The sequence below is a fragment of the Dromaius novaehollandiae genome, chromosome 9 (assembly GCF_036370855.1).
Source record: "Dromaius novaehollandiae isolate bDroNov1 chromosome 9, bDroNov1.hap1, whole genome shotgun sequence".
In the NCBI taxonomy this organism is placed as follows: domain Eukaryota; kingdom Metazoa; phylum Chordata; class Aves; order Casuariiformes; family Dromaiidae; genus Dromaius; species Dromaius novaehollandiae.
The window spans coordinates 31,984,182-32,002,750 of NC_088106.1; the positions used below are offsets into that span (position 1 = coordinate 31,984,182).

Below are 18,569 nucleotides of genomic sequence, written 5' to 3' on the forward strand. Positions count from 1 at the left end.
TGCGCACTATTGATGACGCCTAGGCAGGGCTTTGCTTTTTCCCTCTTATGTCAAATACACCCCCAGACTCTTGAAAACTTTGATTTTTGGAAAAAAAACCCTCCTTGAACTCCTCAATGCAGAAGAGGCATTCTTACGGTGCTGGGTTAGGGGGTGGAGGAAAGAGAGGGAAAGTGACGCTGCTCTCTTGAGTGGAAAAAGCTGTCCAGTTCAAAAACACAACTCTGGCTGGATTTGGCCCCACTGATGGTTGCAAGAATTCGACTTGAATTCAACAATGCCACCTACGTCGCCTTCTGCATGCACAGGTTCTGCTTTGGCTGTATCTGGCCAAGTGCCCGCTCTGCCAGCGGCCTTTCAACTCCATCCTCCACACGGTGCGAGCTGACAACGACTTCCAGGAGTACCGCGTGGGGCACTCCGATAGCAGCTCCTCCGATGGCCATGAAGGAGGGAGATACCGTTCACACTGTGCGGCAAGGAGGCGGCAAGAGGCGGTCATGCCAGGATGTACCAAGAGTGCAGAGTGCTGCCAGGGTGCTCAGACCTCATTTCCCCATCCTCAAACCATGCTGACCACTCCCAAACGCCTTCTGGGCCTTCATATGTTTGCAATTGCCTGTATTGCAGTTTGTGCCCCTGGCCTCTTGCCCTGTCACTCTGCACCACGGAGAGGAATCTGGCTGCGTCTTCTTTACTCCCTCCCATCAGCTCTTTCCACACGGGCAGCAGATCCCCGCTGAGCCTCCGGCACGCTAAGCAATCGCAGCTCTCTCTGCCTCTCCTCACACTGGAGGTGCTGCAGGCCCTTCATCATCTTCACGGCTCTTGGCTGCACTCGCTCCACTCCAGCCCCGTCTCTCTGGCCTGGGGAGCCCAGCATGGGACACAGCCCTCCAGACGGGGCTCCCCAGGACCAAGTGGAGGGCAAGGATCCCTTCCCTGCCCCTGCTGGCAAGGCTCCTGCCAACGCTGCCCAGCACGCTGCTGCCCTTCCCTGCTGCCAGGGCACAGCGTGGGCTCACCTTCACCTTGGGGGCACCAGCAGCCCCAGCTGCTTCCCTGCAAAGCTGCTTGCCAGCCCGGTGGCCCACAGCCTCTGCTGCTGTACGGGCTGATTCCTCCCCGGCGGCAGCACTTGGCATTTCCCTGAGCTCAGCTTCCGGAGGTTCCCGGCAGCCCATTTCTCCAGCCTGTCGAGGGCCCGTCGAATGGCGGCACAGCCAGCGGGGGCCTCGAGCCCTCCTGCCCGCTTGCGACCGACCTCCTCCAGGCTTGCCGCAGACTTGCACTCTGTCCCATCCTCCAGGTCTTTGATGCAGGTGTTCATCAGCGGTGGCCCCAGGACCCACCCCGGCGTCCTCCACTAGCGGCTGGCCCCCAGCTGGCCTCGGTGCCGCTGCTCACAAGCCTCTGCGCGCCACAGTTCAGCTGGGTTGCAGTCCACCTCCCCGTCCGTTTCCCAAACCCAGGCTTCATCCCGTTGTCTGGGGGGATGTGATGGGCGGCAAGCCCCAAAAGCCTTACAGAAGTCAGGGCAAACAACACCCACTGCTCTCCGCTCGCCCACCAAGCCAGGCATCCCCTCACAGAAGGCTGTCAGGATGCTCAGGCCTCATTTCCCCCTCCTCAAGCCGTGCTGACCACTCCCAAACGCCACCTGGGCCTTCACGTGTTTGCAGCTGTGTCCATGATGATTTGCTCCACGGCCTTCCCAGTCATCGAGGGGAGCCTGACTGGTGCGTAGCGTTGGGGCGCAGCCAGGGCCGGCCGTTGCCTGGGGATGGGGAGCTGGGAGCCGAGGGCAATAACACCTCCCGGCAGGGCAGGGGCCTCGCCAGCCAGGCCCCGTCCCACCGTAGCGCCCCAGCGAGGCGAGCAGGGCAGAGCCAGGCATCATGCCAGCATCGACCGAGAGTGCAGAGCATCAGGTGTGTTTGCGGAGACGAGGCTGGACCAAGGTCAAGCCGGGAAGTGAGTCTGCAGGTGCGGGCTGGGATCGACGGGGCCCGCAGCCGGGCATGGGCATGCCGGTGGCTGAGCTGGAGACCAGCCCTCCTCCCGCACAGCTCAGGCAGGCACTGAAGGCCACGGGCTGAGCTGAAATGGGCTTCGGGGCCCACGGGCAGCGTGTGGGGGAGGCCCCAGGGGAGGCTGCTGCGAGGCCATGGAGGCCAAGGAGTGCACACAAGGCCCTCACATGTACTTCCCTGCACCCCCTTTCTTCCCTTCTTCAAGACAGCTTTCTGCCACTCCCCAGCAGCCTCCCCGCATCGCCAGGACCTCTCGGAGATGATCGGCAGTGGCCTCGCAGTGATACCGGCCAGCTCGCCCAGCACTCGTGGCTCAGCATCTCGTCAAGCCCCGTGCATTTGTGTATGCGCAGTCTGGTGAAACCTTCCCTAACATGATCCTCCTGCACCAAGGAGAAGGAGCTCCTGACATGCCCAGGCTCTGGCCAAGCTCCACTTCTTTTCAAAACACCCCCCCAACACACAACTGCGCAATGCAGCACATGAGTTTTCATGGTGCCTGGCTGGGGGGAAAGGTGGCTCTCTGGAAGAAAAGGGGGTCCACTTCACCACCACAGCTCTGCCTGGATTTGGCCACCCGGAGGGTTGGCAGCGTTTGACTTGACCTCTGCCGAAAGAGGAGAGGACGAGAAATAGCTCGGCAACTCTGAGCTTTGCACAGATGTCCAGCCCACGACTGCCGGTGCAGCCAAGGCAAAGCCGGGCACAGCCCCAAGCAGCAACAGCCCCACGCGGAAAGAGCCCAAGCAAACGCCAAGGGCTGAAGCCTGCTCTCCAAGGGACTGTGCAAGCCCAGGGCTGCTCCCGCAGCCTGGGCATCTTTGGGGTGTGGCCCCGAGAGCCCTGTGACGTCACCAGAGAGTTCCTGTGACTCCCGTGACATCACCGCTTGGAGGCAGCCGCACAGTGGGGACCCCCGCACTTAGCCCCAAGCTCCGCGCTGGGTGGCACGCGAGGCGTCCAGGGCCCGGCAGGGTCACGGCTTTGCGTTTGGGGCTTTGCTCTGCGGCCAGCAGCAGCTCTGCCTGGCTGACTCGGGGGCTGTGGACCCCGCGCGGCTGCTGTCCCGCGGCCGGGGGCGCCCAGAGGGTGCCAAGAGCGTTGGGGAGCCCTGAAGGTGCGCGGGGTGTTCCCCGTTGTGCACGGACTGACGTGTGCAGGTGAGCGGTGCTGCTGCAAGGCAGGCAGGCAGCGTGGGCGGCAGTGGCGGGTGCGGGCACTGCTTGGGACTGCCTCGATGCAACGCTTCAGGGCGAGGATGGGGGAGAAGAAGTGCCCCCTCACCCCGTAGCCCACCTGCTGCCTTTGCCCCAGCCTGCCTTGCCCTGGCTGGCTGGGGACGACCTTCCCCCGGGACCTCCCCTGCTCCAGGGGAAGCATTGCTGGGCAAAGCCAGAGCTGGAGGGCAGTCTTTTAGGGGGGCCTTTACACTGCCTCGCAAATGGCGCTTCTGCTGCTTCCTTGCAGCCTTCAAGAAGCCTGGGCAGCTCTTTGGCTCTCCACCTCCACAGCTTTCCTGCTTTCTCCTCTCTTTTGTCTCCAGGAAAGGTCACGAGCTCCAGGTCTCTCTCCTTTGTAGAACATGACCTCGTCAGAAGAAAAACTTCCAGGCGGCAGTGGTGGCTCTTCCCCTGGCGCCAGCACCAGCCGGCTGCCTCAGGCAACACCAGGAGATGCCTCTGAAGACCTGCTGTGCACCATCTGCCTGGACACAGTGGACAACGCCGCCTACGTCGCCTTCTGCATGCACAGGTTCTGCTTTGGCTGTATCCGGCAGTGGTCAGCCACCAGAGCCCAGTGCCCGCTCTGCCAGCGGCCCTTCAGCTCCATCCTCCACACCGTGCGAGCTGACGACGACTTCCAGGAGTACCGCGTGCAGCGCTCCGACAGCAGCTCGTCCCATGGCTGGCGAGGAGGGAGATCGGGTTCCCGCTCTGCGGCAAGGAGGCGGCACCGCTCGTCAGCGCCCCGGCACAGCAGCTCCTCCTCCAGCAGCGACAGTGGCCACGCTGGGTCCCCCGAGAGGGCCCGAAGCAGGTCTCCGAGGCGCCACCACCATGACCACAGCCGGCTTCAGCACGTAGCGAGGGGCTACGACTTCCCCAGGAGGAGCAGGCGGCGACGGAGCAGGGCTCAGGCCACTGCTCCTGCCAGCCCTTGGGAAAGATCCCGAGCCGGGGGCCGATTGCGGCGCAGGTCGCACAGCACTGATGGCAGCAGGAGACAGGAAGCAGCTTCTGCAGGCTGGCACCAGCATGCCTCCCCGTCGTGGGGCCACCAGGCCCCTGGGCAGGAGGATGCTCCCGGGCCCTCCTACGCCAGCTCTGCTTGGGCTCCTGCGCCAGCAGCTTCTCGCGGGGAAACCTCAGCGAGCTCTGCCCAGGAGCTGGCCAGCTCTGCCCCCGCAGCGCACAGCCTGTCCCCGGCGCGCGGCCAAGCACAGCAGGAGCAGCAAAGGGGCCGCAGCAGCAGAAGGCAGCGCGGAAGACACGCGGAGCCTTCGCCTGCCCGGGAGAGCCATCGCAGCAGGTCCCCCAGGGGAGGCGACGAGCAGGCCCCCTCGGGCAGCACCGAGCGCCGTCGATGGGGTCGACTCCAGCAGAGCCGGGATTTCTCCAGGGAAAGGCACGGAGCAAGGCGCTCATCCCGGCGGAGGTCCCGCAGCCATCCCAGGCGCAGGGGCTGGTAGGACACCGTGTGAAAGGAGCCAGCCCAAAGCTCACCCCTTGCCAGTGCACTCCAGGGCAGTGGAATTTCTCCAAAGGAGAGCTCACTTGGAGGAGCTGTCCTTTCACAAAGCCATCCTCTCATCTCCCTCTGTGTGCAATCACAGAACCACGGAGGTGGGAAGGGACCTCTGGAGGTGGCCTAGCATGCCGTGTCCAGGGAGCTCTTGAGTAGCTCCAAGCAGGGGGACTCCACCAGCTCTCCGGGCAAGCTGTGGCCCTCTTGGATCACCCTCACAATAAAAAGGCTTCTTCTGAGCTTCACATGCAATTGCCTGTATTGCAGTTTGTGCCCCTGGCCTCTTGCCCTGTCACTCTGCACCACGGAGAGGAATCTGGCTGCGTCTTCTTTACTCCCTCCCATCAGCTCTTTCCACACGGGCAGCAGATCCCCGCTGAGCCTCCGGCACGCTAAGCAATCGCAGCTCTCTCTGCCTCTCCTCACACTGGAGGTGCTGCAGGCCCTTCATCATCTTCACGGCTCTTGGCTGCACTCGCTCCACTCCAGACGCCCTGCGCCCCGCCGGCGGTGCTCGGCGGCCGCTGCCCTGTGCCAGAGTGGCCGCGGCGAGCGGCCGTCCCGGGCAGCCCAGCCGGTCCCACCTGCCCCGTGGCCCCCAGCCGCAGCTCTTTGGAGAAAGCAGGGCCGCAGTCATCAGCTTTGCTGGGGGTAGCTGGGGCTTGCTCCCCCCGGTCCCACGGCCCAGAGCTAGAGCCCACGGGGAGTCCGGGGACCATCACCATCGGGGCTGCCAGGGCAGCAGAGTTACAGAACGGTTGAGGTTGGAAGGGACCTTTCTAGATCACCTAGCCAACCTCCAGTTACATCTCAACTTCAGGGTGGGCCAGCCTTAGGGAAATCCCTTGGCCTGTGCTTCCCCCCAAGATGCTTTGGCAAACCACAGGATCACCAAATCACAGAATGGTTGGGGTTGGAAGGGACCTCTGCAGAGCCTCTAGTCCAGCCTCTAGTCCTAGCTGACACCACATGCTCAAGCAGGGTCATCTAGAGCAGCTTACCCAGCACCCTGTCCAGGAAGCTTTGCAATAGCTGCAAGGATTGAGATGCCACGACGACTCTGGGCAACCTCTTGCAGTGCTCTGGCACCCTCACACGAGGAAAGTTGTTCCTTCTGTTCAGACGCAATTTCCTCTGTTTTCGTTGGTGCCCATTGCCTCTCATCCGATCACTGGGCAGCACAGAAGGGGGCCTGGTGCCATCCTCTTTACACCCTCCCCTCAGATATTTATCGGCATCGATAAGATTCCTCCCATCAGCCTTCGCTCCTCCAGGCTCCACAGGCCCAGCTCTCCCAGCCTTTCCTCACAGCAGAGATGCTCCAGTCCCTTCCTCCTCTTCGGAGCCCTTCGCTGCACTCGCTCCACTAGCTCCATACATGTCTTGTACTGCGGAGCTCCAAACTGGACACAGTACGCCAGGGCTGGCCTCAGCAGGGCAGCTGAGGAGAGCACATCACCTCCCTGGACCTGCTGGCAAGGCTCTGCTCTTCCTCATGCAGCCCAGGACGCCATTGGCCACCTTTGCCACAAGGGCCCATTGCTGGCTCATGGTCCACTTGTTGCCCCCCAGGACTCCCAGGTCCTGCTCGGCAGAGCTGCTTTCCAGCAGGTCGGCTCACACCATCTACTGGTATGTGGGGTTAGTCCTCCCCAGGGGCAGGACTCTTCTGCACTTCCCTTGAGTGAACTTCAGCAGGTTCCTCTCTGCCCGTTTCTCCAGCCTGTCGAGGTCCCTTTGAATGGCAGCACAGTCCTCTGCTATATCAGCCGCTTCTCCCAGTTGTATATCAGAAGCAAACTTGCTGAGGGTGTACCCTGTCCCTTCATCCAGGTCATTTATGAATGAGTTGAACAGGATTGGAGCTAGTTTAGACCCCCGGGATACACTGCTACTTACTGGTCTCCAAGTAGACTTTGCACCACTGATCCCATCCCTCTGAGCTCTGCCATTCAGCCAGTTTTCAGTCCACCTCACTGTGCACTCATCTATCCCACACTTGCTGAGCTTACCTGTGAAGATGGTATGAGAGAGAGTGGCAAAAGCCTTCCTGAAGTCAAGGGAGACAACAGCGACCACTCATCTACCCAGCCAGTCATTCCATCATAGAAGGTTATCAGCTTGTTTAAGCTTGATTTCCCTTTGATGAATCCATGCTGACTAATCCTCACCCCCTTCTTGTCCTTTATGTGCCTGAAGATCGTTTCCAGGATTAGCACTCCATTACCTTTCCAGGGAGACTGGAGTGACATTTGCTTTTTTCCTGTACTCAGGCACCCCTCCTGATCACTGTGACCTTTCAACAATGATTGAGAGTGGCCTTGCAGTGACATCCTCCCACTGCCTCAGTCCCCATGGGTGCATCCCATCAGTGCCCATGAACTTGTGTATGTCCAGTTTGCTTAAGTGATCCCTAACCCGATCCTTCTCCACCAAGAGCAAGTCTTCCTTTCTCCAGACTTTCTGTCTAGTCTCCAGGGCTTGGGATTGCTGAGGGCCGGTCTTACCAGGAAAGACTGAGGGAAAGGCAGCATTCAGGATCTCTGCCTCTTCTGTATCCTTTGTCACCAGGGCCCCCGCCCCATTCATCAGTGGGTCTACATTTCCTCTAGTCTTCCTTTTGCTGGCAATGTCTTTATAGAAGCCCTTCTTGTTGTCCTTGACATCCCTTGACAGATTCAACTCTAGATGGATCTTGACATTCCTACTCACATCCCTGCATACTTAGACAACATCCCTATATTCCTCAGAGGTTACTTGTCCCTGTTTCTACCTTCTGTGGACTTCCTTCTTCTGTCTGAGTTTTGCCAGGAGCTCCTTGTTCATGTGGGCAGGTCTGCTGCCCTCTTTGTTTGACTTCTTGTTCCTTGAGATGGATTGTTCTCGAGCTTGGAGGAGGTGATCCTTGGAGATCAACCAACTTTCTTGGGCCCCTCTCCCTTCTAGGGCCCTATCTCATGGGATTCATCCAAGCAGGTCCCTGAAGAGGCCAAAGCCTGCTCCCCTGAAGTCCAGCGTCGTGATCCTGCTTTTAGCCCTGCTCCCTCCTCACAGCATCCTGAACTCCACCATCTCATGGTCACTGCAGCCAAGGCTGCCTCCAACCATCACATCCCCAACCGACCCTTCCTTGTTCATAAGTATGACGTACAGCAGAGCACCTCTCCTTGTTGGCTCCTCTGTCACCTCTGCCAGGAAGTTGTCCTTGATGCTCTTCCGAAACCTCCTGGATTGCTTGTGCCCTGCTGTATTGTCCCTCCAGCGGATATCAGGGTGCTTAAAGAATCCCATGAGGACCAGGGCTTGCAAACATAAGGCTACTTCCAGCTGTCTGTAGAAGACATCTACTTCCTCTTCCCAATCAGGTGGCTGTCTCAAATTGTAGCACACACCTACATGCATGTAGGCAGCCATGTCGAGTCATGAGCCTCCACTGAACAGCAGAGTGACCAGAATGCCTGAGATGCAGATGGCAACATTGGAAATGTGCAACACTGAGGCAGATGGCTCCCATTGCAAGGACTGACAGATGGGGGAATGGTGCCATGCTTGCCTTGGAAGCAGCTCACATTTCATCCCAGATTCCTTAGCTTCTTCCACATCTAGGAGGCCCTCCATTGAACTTGTTCCAGTTTGTTGACATCTTCCCTGTATTGGCAGCTCAAAACTCAACGCAGTACTCCAAATGTGACCTAACAAATGCTGGCTAAAGGAGGATAGTCACTCCCATACAGTTCAGAAGGCTGTTGGCCTTCTTTGCTGCTAGGGCACACTGGTGGCTCATGTTCAGCTTGCTGCCCTGGGCTTTTTCCACAGCGCTGCTCCCCAGCCATTTGTCAGGGCTCTAAGGGCACTAATAGTCCTCAATTGACCTGAACATCCTTCACCAGAGACTCCAACCCACACATCCTTTGGTCATGGACCAAAGAACTCCATTTTATCTTAGACCTGGGCACCCCCTCCTTCCCTGAGCTATGTTGTACGTGTGTTTGTCTGCGACTCTGTCTCCCGGATGGACCTCAGGCCTATGTTGTAGCCTTGTTCCCAACCCTGTCTCCTAGAAGGACCTCAGACCTACAATGTAGCCTTGTCTCCAGCTGTGTCTCTGGACCCAGTCCTGGCCGGACCTTGGACCTCTGATTTAGTCTTTCCTCCAGTCTTATCTCCTGGGAGGACCTTAGACCCACACTGTACTCTTATCTCCAGCCCTGTCTCCTTCTGCTCCTGACTGGACTCCCTGGACCTGATTCATTCCCTTGCTTTATTTGAGGCTGTCAATGGACACTGTTACCAGTACAAGGCTCTGCCCACCCTCTTCAGACCCTGTGGGGTTGCACCCAGGTTGGTGAGGGCACTGCCTGTGCTGCGGTCACCCACACCTCCCTTGTGGAGCAGCGCTGCTCTGGCTGCTCCCTAGCACCATGCAATCCCCAGTCTGTTAGTTTACAGCAGTTGTTCTTTCCCAAGTGCAGGACCCTGTATCTGTCCTTGCTGAATTTCATGATGTTCCTGTCAGCCCATTTCTCCAGGTCCCTGTCCCCTGTCCTCCAGGTCCCCTGAGGGACCAGCTTGTCTAGGCCCCTCAGGATGGCAGCCCTGCTCTCAAGTGTACCAACCGCTCCCCTAGTTTGGGCTCATCTGTAAGCTTGACACAAAGGCACTCCATTGTCTTCTCCAGGCCATTGACAGAGATGTTAAACAGGACAGATCCCAGGATAGACCCCTGCCATATTTGCCTTCTCACTGCCTTCTGGTAGAGTACAGCTCATTAACTACCAGCCTCAACACCTGATCATCCAACCAGTTTTTAACTATCTGGTTGCCCACCCATCCAGACCATAACAACCTAACTTGGATACCTGAATATTGTGGGAGTCAGTGTCAAAAGCCTTGCTCAGGTTGAGGTAAATGACACCCACTGCTCTCCCCTTGCCCACAAATCCAGTCATTTGATTGTAGAAGACAATCAGTTTGGTCAGGCATGATTTGCCCTTGATCAATCCATATTGACTGTCCCCAATCAACCCCTTATCCTTTGTGCGCCTAGATATGTGCTCCAAGAGGACTTGTTCCATGGCTTTCCCAAGGACCAAAGTGAGGCTGACCAGCCTGTTTTTCCCCAGGATGTGCTTTTGGTCAGTACTGAAGATGCGTGTGACGTCTACTTTTCTCCAGTCACCAGGGACCTTCCTTGATCTCCATAACCTTTCAAAGATGATAGGCAGTGGGCTTGCATGGGCCTCAGCCAGCTTTCTCAGCACCCCTGGACACAGCCCCTCAGGATCCATGTATGGGTCTAGTCCTCGCAAGTCACTCCTGCCTCATTCCTCATCCACTGTTGGTAGTTATCTTCTCCTTGAACCCTTTCACTAAGCACAGAAGCCTGGAAGACCCTGTTGGGGAAGACTGAGGCAAAGAAGGCACTGAGTAACTCAGCCTTATCTGTGTCCTCTGTCAAACAGTTACCCCCCATCCCCTCAGCAATGGGCTCACATTTTCCTTGCTCAGCCTTTCACTATTACTACTGTTATAATAGAAGCTCTTCTTCTTGCCCTTGACTTCCCCTGCAAGTGTCAGCTCCCAGTGAGCTTTGGCTTTCCTGGCACCATGCCTACGTGCCTGGGCAATGCTTCCAAATCCCTGCTTTGCAGTCTGTCCCTGCCTCCACCTCCTGTATGTTGCCTTTTCTGCATTACAGTTCCGCCATGAGTTTCCTGCTTAGCCAAGCCAGTCTCCTGATGCATGTACTTGGCTTCCTGAGTATCAGCAGACAATGTCCTTAAAGGCCTACTAGCTTTCCTGAACTCTTTTGACCTTCAGAGCTGCTTCCCAAGGGACACTAACTACCAATTCCCCAAATAAGCCAAAATTTGCTTTTCTGAAGACCAGGGTCTGAACTTTGCTACTCTCCTTTCTCACTGTGACTAACCAATAAACCCCTACAGTGGAAGAAGGCTCAGAGGAGACTGGTAAGGGTCAGACCCACAAAGCTCACGAGTAATGTAGGGTGTGACTGACCACAGTGGTTGTACAGTAAACTGACTTTATCTCAAGACAAAGGGGACTGGAGTGTGGCCTTAGTTTTAGATAAACAGCTATGTCAGTTGAATGGATCAGCTGATGTAAATGTTTCTCCCTGAGTTCATCAAAAGAGTGTGAATGTCTCCTTGAGTTAGCCAGACCAGCATGAGGGGAAGTGTATATGTGGCTCAGGCCAACACAGAGTATAAAAACTGAACAACTGACAAAAGAATTTCAAAGAGAGCAACAGGCTTGAGCTGGCTTCAACCCATGTATTCCTTCCTTCCTGGAGACTGGGGACACTCAATGTCATGACGGTGAGCATATTATAGAGACTGATGAGAATCACATTGGTGTTGTCATTGAACTGTAGATTGCCATTGCTGTATTTTGCTAAGTGTAACTTACACCTGTATTTAGATTTCAGTATATTGTGGTATCACTCTGCTAAATCAAAAATCCTGTGTATCAAATATCTTCAAAGAAATAAATTTTGATATTAAACATTACACCCTCCATGTGTAGAATATCTAAAAGAACCTGGTCAGAGAGTATTGGACTCTGACACTCACTCCCCTCACAATCTTGAGCCCCACTGTTTCATGGTTGCTAAAGCCCAGGCTGCCATTGATTATTTTGTCCTGAACCAGTTCTTCCTTGTTAGTGAACAGTAGATCCAGCTGTGCATCACCCCTGCTTGGCCCCTCCAGTACCTGTATCAACAGGACTGCTTGTGTCCCACCATGTTGCCCTTCCAGGAGATATCAGGGAGGCTGAAGTTTCCCATGAGAACCAGGGTCTGTGATACAGAGGCTTCTCCTTTCCTGACCCACAAGCTCTCTGCCAGCCTGCCATCTGTCCCATAGAAGACCTCCCTTTGTCGGAGCTGCTGCTGCACATAGAGGGCAATCCTAACTCCTTGTCTTACCTGTCTGTCTCTCCTAACGTGTATTTGTTCACTGCAGCACTCCAGTTGTGCAAGCTGGCTCACCATGTCTCAGTTATTCCAAATATGTCATAGTTCTGTGACCCCACATGGAGATCTAGTTCCTCATGCTTGTGTCCCAGGTTGTGTGCATTCATGCACATGTACTTCAGGGTTTTTTTTTTTTTCTGAGCTTGAGTTCTCTGGTGATTCAGTAAGCACAGTAGTGCCTTCTATGATACTTATTGCAAGCTGGTCCCCTTGATCTGACAGCTCTTCTCATCTTGGTGTGCTCTGTTCAGCAATAAAGTTTTTTAACTCCTCTCAGTCATGTCCAAGTACTGATTCCCAGATCTTCACATTGTTTAAAGTGTTTGAGGTATGCACTGGTATTTTCCACCTGGGTGTGACCCCTTTTTTCTTAAAACTTAAACCCTCGCACAATTCCTCTGATTTCAAGAGTACTGAATCCATCAATGCTTTGCTTAAATTGGAGGGATGTACTTTTAAGTAATTTCAGTTCACTCGATTTGCCATGGGAACTGGAGCTGATAAAAGTGTTAAGTGATGCCATACAAAATGCCTATGTTTTCTTTATCAGCAGTGTAAGGAAGATAAGTTGCTTTAAAGAAAAAAAGAAAAGAGAAAAGATCCAGAATTCCTTGCTCTTTGCCAAATACCAAAAGGTGCATGTGTTACTCTGTAGAGGTGCATTTGCAAGATTCATCATGGGTACGTTTCATGAAGAAACAATTCCAGTACATGATCAACGATGACTACATAATAATGGTGCTATGCTGCCCTCAAGAGGACTTTTTAGAAATGTCCTAATTTTCAATGCCAGCATGTATGAAGTCAATTCTTTCATATTCTTGCGCATTTGCTCCAAGACAGACCAATCACAGTGATTCTTTTTTTTAATCTCTTCCATAGTAAAACTAGAACTTTGAAAGGTGGATTTACTTTAATTGACTGAAAAAGACAGCAGGTTGCCTCACAAACTCTGAGTAAGTGCCATCTCCAGTCCATGGCAAAATTTGTCATCTTGCAAAGCAGAGATAATAGCAGCTCCTCACTTGTGCATAGCTGCCAGTCATATTTAGACTGCCACATCTCTTGGACCTCCAATGGATGCTATTCAGTGTCATGGTGCTTCTGATACTGGCTCCGCCAGGCTTTTCATTTCTTCCTCCTGGTGTGGGAACATTACAAAATACAGTTTCTGTCTATGTGTGTAAAAGAAATTTAAAGGCAGCCAGCCTGCCAGGAAGTGTTCCTAGGGCTGACTTGGTGCTCTTGTATGCTACCTTTTAATTCACACCTGTGACTGCAAAAATTTCAGTAGCCTTTAAATCTTTGAGTGGCTTTTGAAGGCAAGCATACATAGACAGCCCAACACCAGAATCTTGTATAAACCCATTGGCCAAACACCTACAATCTGCATTCATCGCACATCCACAGACTTCGTTGTGGTCCTATGGCGCCTAATTCCCAAAATGTAAACGCGGTGGCTTGGTGTTTTGCTAACCTGTTCAGTTACGGTAAGTATGTTCCCCAGTACAACTGCCCAGTGCTCACAGTGCACAGAATGGTGTATGGAGAAAGCAGTGCAAGTATAATGTAAACCTTAAAGGAACCAAGGGAGGGAAGCCAAAGCAATGTTGGTAGTGATAATCAATGCCACACCCACTCTCTGAATGACACACTGTGGTGAGGGGAAAGAGGAGCTGTTTGCTCTACTTGGCATTGATTGATACTGAAAAATTTGAGCAAAAACAGCTGAGGAAGACAGAGGTGTGAGCTCCTTCCCCCCTCGAACGATGTCAAATCAGTTGCTCTGAATACAAGTGATGAGTGATCACTTACAGTATAAGTGATAAGTGAAACTGTTTCTAGCAACAGTGGCCATTTTCATGGCTCTGGCCATGAAAGCAAATCAAGGCATTAAGTAATTTGCAGGTTTTGTGCTCTGGTCAAGAGTTTAATGACGGCCCTGATGCTCCTGGCATCTTTCCTTATGAGCAGGTCAGCAGGCACAGTGCTGAAATGTTTGTCTGGGCAACATAGTTCTTGTCATATTCTCATGATGAATCAAAGATGAGGGATGAAGGTCTGTGACACCTCTGCCCAACTCTCTGTGACCCTTAGTCTTGCCACCACAGTGAACAGACAGCAGGCTCTCTGTTGAAACTGCCTAAAAGAAGAACAAGGTCTTACATCAGCATCTCATGCGACTTCTCTCTCCTCTTTGAATTGTTGCTGGCGTCCTACAGAAATGTTGTGTGCCTGCACCAGTGGAGCCTTCCCACACACATTGGCCTGTCTCAGCCGTGTCTCCAGTTGAGGTCACAGCAAGCATTATGGAGCTCTGAAGAGGTCACTTGTCAGGCTCTACACCTTTGCCTTGCCCTCTCTCAAAGATATTTGACCCCACAGGGCAGAGAGTCTTCCAAGCTCAGGTGGTCACCAGCTAGTGCAGCCCAAAGGAAGGACCTCATCCAAAAAAAATGACCAAACACGAAGTAGACCTAAGGCTGCTAGGTGGGGAAATAGAACAGCAGGGTCAGGGTTAAATAGAAGGAACGTCAAGGCTAGGAGGGCCCAGCTGTGGCTCCTGTGTATCAACACCTGCTTTTCCACAGCACCATCTGAGAAATGGGATTTGTAAACACTTATTGGTTTGTTTTGCATTTTTTCCATCCTTTCCCTTCCTGTGGTTATAGCAGTGAGGAGCTCAGTGCTTGGGAGGATTTGCAAGCAGAAGTACCTAGCCAAAACAGTTGTGATCAGGGGTCACTGTGTGAGTGAGGAGCCAAAGCAGAGAGGCAAGGAAAGGGACCCAAAGCCTTGCAGGCAACCTGTAGCAGAGCAGGGAACACAGTCTGCCCCAATGGGCAACAGGCCTTTGAAGTCGTTTGCTAGAGGACTGGTCTGAAGCAGAAGGGGAGGAATAGGCCTGCTGCTGACCAGGTGGGTTGTGAGCAGGTAGAGAGGGAGCAGAATTCATCCCAGAGACCATGTGTGAGGCTGCTCTGTCATGGAGGATTTTACATCGCAGTGGGGTAGGTGGTACTGGCCTCATTAAATGCCTAGTCAAAAGCATATGGCAGTAAAGCTGTAGTCAAAAATGTTTTCACTACAAATGTGCTGCCCTTGGCACATGGAGAGAACTGCTCTCGAACACTGGGGCCTTTCTCTGCCTCCAGCCCCAACGGGGAGAGGATGTTCCAGCATGGCCAGGGCTGAGCTGGACCAGCAGCGAGTACCTGGCACCCATCGTGGGGTACTGTCCCTTCACGCCACACAGCAAAAATCCAGAGGGGCTTTTTTGTCCCACACAACTCACTTAGGCTCCGTGGGGCAGTCAGGCCCTGTCCAACAACCTCTGGTTGGGCCTTGTCTTCCCCACCACCCCCTCTGGCAGACATTCCAGTTGGATCCTTGCCCCCACCACCCACTTCTGCACTTAAAGCCTCACACTTGTTACATGAAGACTTTTTAAGTGAAAGGCTTCAAGTGCAGAAGTGGACATGATCACCCCACAGAGCCTGAGTTGTGTGGACACAAAAAAGCTCATCAGGACACAGTTTCTTGAGGTAGCGCTACTTCATTGCCTCCCCCTACCCAGACAGAGGAGCAGCCAGGGCTTGGGCTTTCAGTCAAGCTGGGGCTGCCCCTGTCTTCCAAGCTGCTCTGCTTTCTTCAGCCCTTCCCTGAGTAAATGCCTTCTACCATCCCTTTAATGGAACTGGTTAGTAAGGTATTGAATTTGGACAAGCCAAGTCTGAGGGCAAGGTGTGAGGCATCCTTCTGAAAGCTTTTATCAGGGATTAAATAAATCAGGTATTGAATAAACCAAATGTCACTTTGTGCCAGTTGTGGAAATCTCCAATTTTTATTTCCAGGAGCAAAACCAAGGCAGCATGGGGCCACCATTCCCAATTTCTACTCAGATCTTTCCGCGGCGAGGGCTACAAGGAGCAGGGCAAGCCAGCAAAGGCAGGCCACTTACTTCTGCAGCTGTTCCTTGAGGGTAAGTGAAGACGGCAAAATCTAGTTCCCGCTCCTTCAAACAGCATTGCTGGAAACCAAGATCACTTGTCACTTACTATTTCCAGGTCCAGCTAGAGTCTCAAAAGGTGGCCCCAACCAGTTGGTAGAAGCGTGGGCAAGCAGCAAAATACCAGTTATTCCACATCAACAAGGACCTAACAACGTTTAGCTTTGGTCACTTGCCACTTTGAGGCACTTACCCAACACTTCCTCCCACTCCTGGATCTTCCCACACTCCCAGTATTGGCAGGACTGTGCTCCTCACTGGGTACTTCTCATTGTAAGGACACAATATTGCCTGCACTGAAAAAAGACCCTCGTGAGTAAACGGGAACAAAATTGTGTCAGCTACAGTCCCCAGGCCACCCCTTCTACCACCAACGACAGGGAAGGCTCAGTGAGGGATGAAATCGCTCTGTCCCATGCCTCCCCCCCTCAGTCCCACCACCTCACCAGATTAGCAATGCCTTTGCCTAAGTCACTCTCCCCAATTCTGGAGGCAGAAGTATGTGACTACCAGTTCTCCCTGCAGTTAAATACCTTCCTGGCAGCTATTGCTAGCCAGGCTGTAAACACAGCCCTGTTGGGAATCACACTTCTGAGCCAACAGAGACCAGTTGCCGAAAGACTGCTGCGTGGAGAGGACTCAGGGACTGTTCTCCCCACCACCAGCCAAGTCAAACTGAGCCAGCATTTTATTTACTGACATTGCATAGTTGGCAGGGAATTTCAGACCCAGATGTATTGATATTCTCCATAGCATGGCAGGGATGATGGTACAAAACAGAAAAAATGTAAAAGGCCGGTCACAAAGTGAACAATTGCCTCTTCCTTAAGCCTAAAGCCACAACCAGTGGCTCAAGCGAGCAGACCGAGGAAGGAGAAGGGAGCAGGCACAGAAAACCCAGCCGGGAGGTATTTTTCCTAAAGTGGCCTGCCAGATAGCCATACACTCAGAAAGAATTTCCAGTGAAAGATGATACCTGGGGAAACCCAGGCATGACATATGTCTATGCCTCCATCACTTGTCTCCCAAATGAAGAGATCTTTTTTTCCTTCTAGAATGCATCTGTGCATCATTTTTGTCTCCTTTTCTGCACCTTTGCAATTTTGTTCCTTCTGCTTGAAATGGGGCAACCACAACTGCATCTGGTGTTTGTAATAAGGGTACAATGGCAATATGATGGTTTCCGCTTCATGTCCTATTCCCTTTCTACAATTCCTATCGGTCATTGTGCCTTTTTGACAAGCTTTAAACTTTTTCAAAACACTATTCCTGGTAACCAAGATATTGCTACTGACCAGAAGCGGCTAGTTAAGAGCCCTTCAGACGTGCAAGTGTAACTTGGAAGAAAGAAGCCTACATGCAGTGCATCCCAGTTACCAACTGTATTTCACGTGCTGTTGCATCACACAGTCTCTCAGGGTTATGGTTGCTGTTGTTTCTCAGCTTCAGTTTCGACTAACTTGAATAATATTCCACCACCTGCAAACTTTATCACCCCACAGTAATCTTTTTTCCATATCATTGATGAAGATGTTGAATAGCACAGGTCACAGGAGAAAAAAAAATCTCCATTAAGGAAAAATACTAATTTATTCCCATAGTTTGTCTCCAATCTTTTCACCAGAAGATTAACTCAGAAAAATTAATGAGTGACTCTCTCTGATCCTTTGCCAAATTTATTGTCTTCAAGAATCTTCAGTGAAGGACTTCTTGAAAAGCCAAATATAGTATAATGAACCAGCCTCACTGGATATATAATATGCTACGCATTAAAACCAGTTACAGACATTACACAGTCTCATAAGCATTTCTTAAATGAACCCTGTCCTCATCAGTTACATCAGCCTCACTTGTAGAAAATTATTACCCAATATGCTTAGGTGGAGTCCCTAGGAGTAGGTCAGAAGGTTTGTTTTAGTCTCCGTACTGCCAATGCTACCATTAAAAAAATGAAAAATTAGGCCCGAAAAATCAAGAGATGAAAAGCAGAATCCAAACCACTGAGCTGTGTGAGACTAAAGCATACAGTCTAGGAAAACTCCTAGTTTAAAGACAGAAACAAAGGAAAAAAGTCATGGTTTGCTTGAATGGTTTGTTCCTCAGGCCCAGAGAGTACCTGAAATACGTGCTTTACTTTTGATTTTGAATTGCATCAACTTCCCTTGCTGGTTCCTCTTGCATTTTTCTCTGAGAAGCTGAAGACCCCCGTTTTACTTCTGTCTGTAATAAAATGTATTTTTCAAAGAAAGTACTCTACCTCATGATCCAGAATGCTCTACATGCCTGTCCCCATCACCATCTGTCGTTTACCACCCAACTTTATAAGCAACAGTTCTACCTTTACTGACAACTTATTTATGAAATAACACTGGGTCTAACACTGGTTCCTGATGAAAATCGTTACTTTTCCCCCATTTGGCGATGCTCTCTCACTGAAAATTATTTTGCCAGCCAATCTTTACCCGCTTTAGCCCCCGCTGCTAGTGTATGGCAGGCATTTCCCATGGATCGACCGCACAAGTCTGCTCGGTGTTTTAGGTGAAGGTGTAAGCGGTGAACGAAACCGGCCGGATTCGACCAGACGCCTCCCCCGGCACCCGCCCTCTCCCACCCCTCGCCCGTTACTGAGGCCGAGTCCCTCACGGCTCCCGCGAGCGGCCGTTTCCCGCTCCGCTCCGCTTCCCCCCCCCCCACCCCGGCTGAGGGGGCACGCGCACACCTCGCGCTCCGCTCCCTCCCCCTCGCACTTGGGCGGAGTGCGGGGCGACGGCGCGTGCGTCGCAGC

General features: G+C 52.9%; 1 long non-coding RNA gene across 2 annotated transcripts; it reads right to left on the reverse strand.

Moving 5' to 3' along the window:
• Nucleotides 1-15,623: 15,623 nt before the first annotated feature.
• Nucleotides 15,624-18,567, reverse strand: LOC112993012 (uncharacterized). 2 transcript variants are annotated; one of them, XR_010390563.1, is made up of 4 exons: nt 18,504-18,567; nt 17,901-18,004; nt 15,978-16,080; nt 15,624-15,805 (listed from the first exon to the last, which is right to left on the reverse strand). It is a non-coding gene; the product is annotated as an uncharacterized LOC112993012 (long non-coding RNA). The 2 variants fall into 2 exon arrangements; XR_003261637.2 differs by lacking the exon at nt 18,504-18,567 and adding an exon at nt 18,247-18,338.
• Nucleotides 18,568-18,569: the final 2 nt, after the last annotated feature.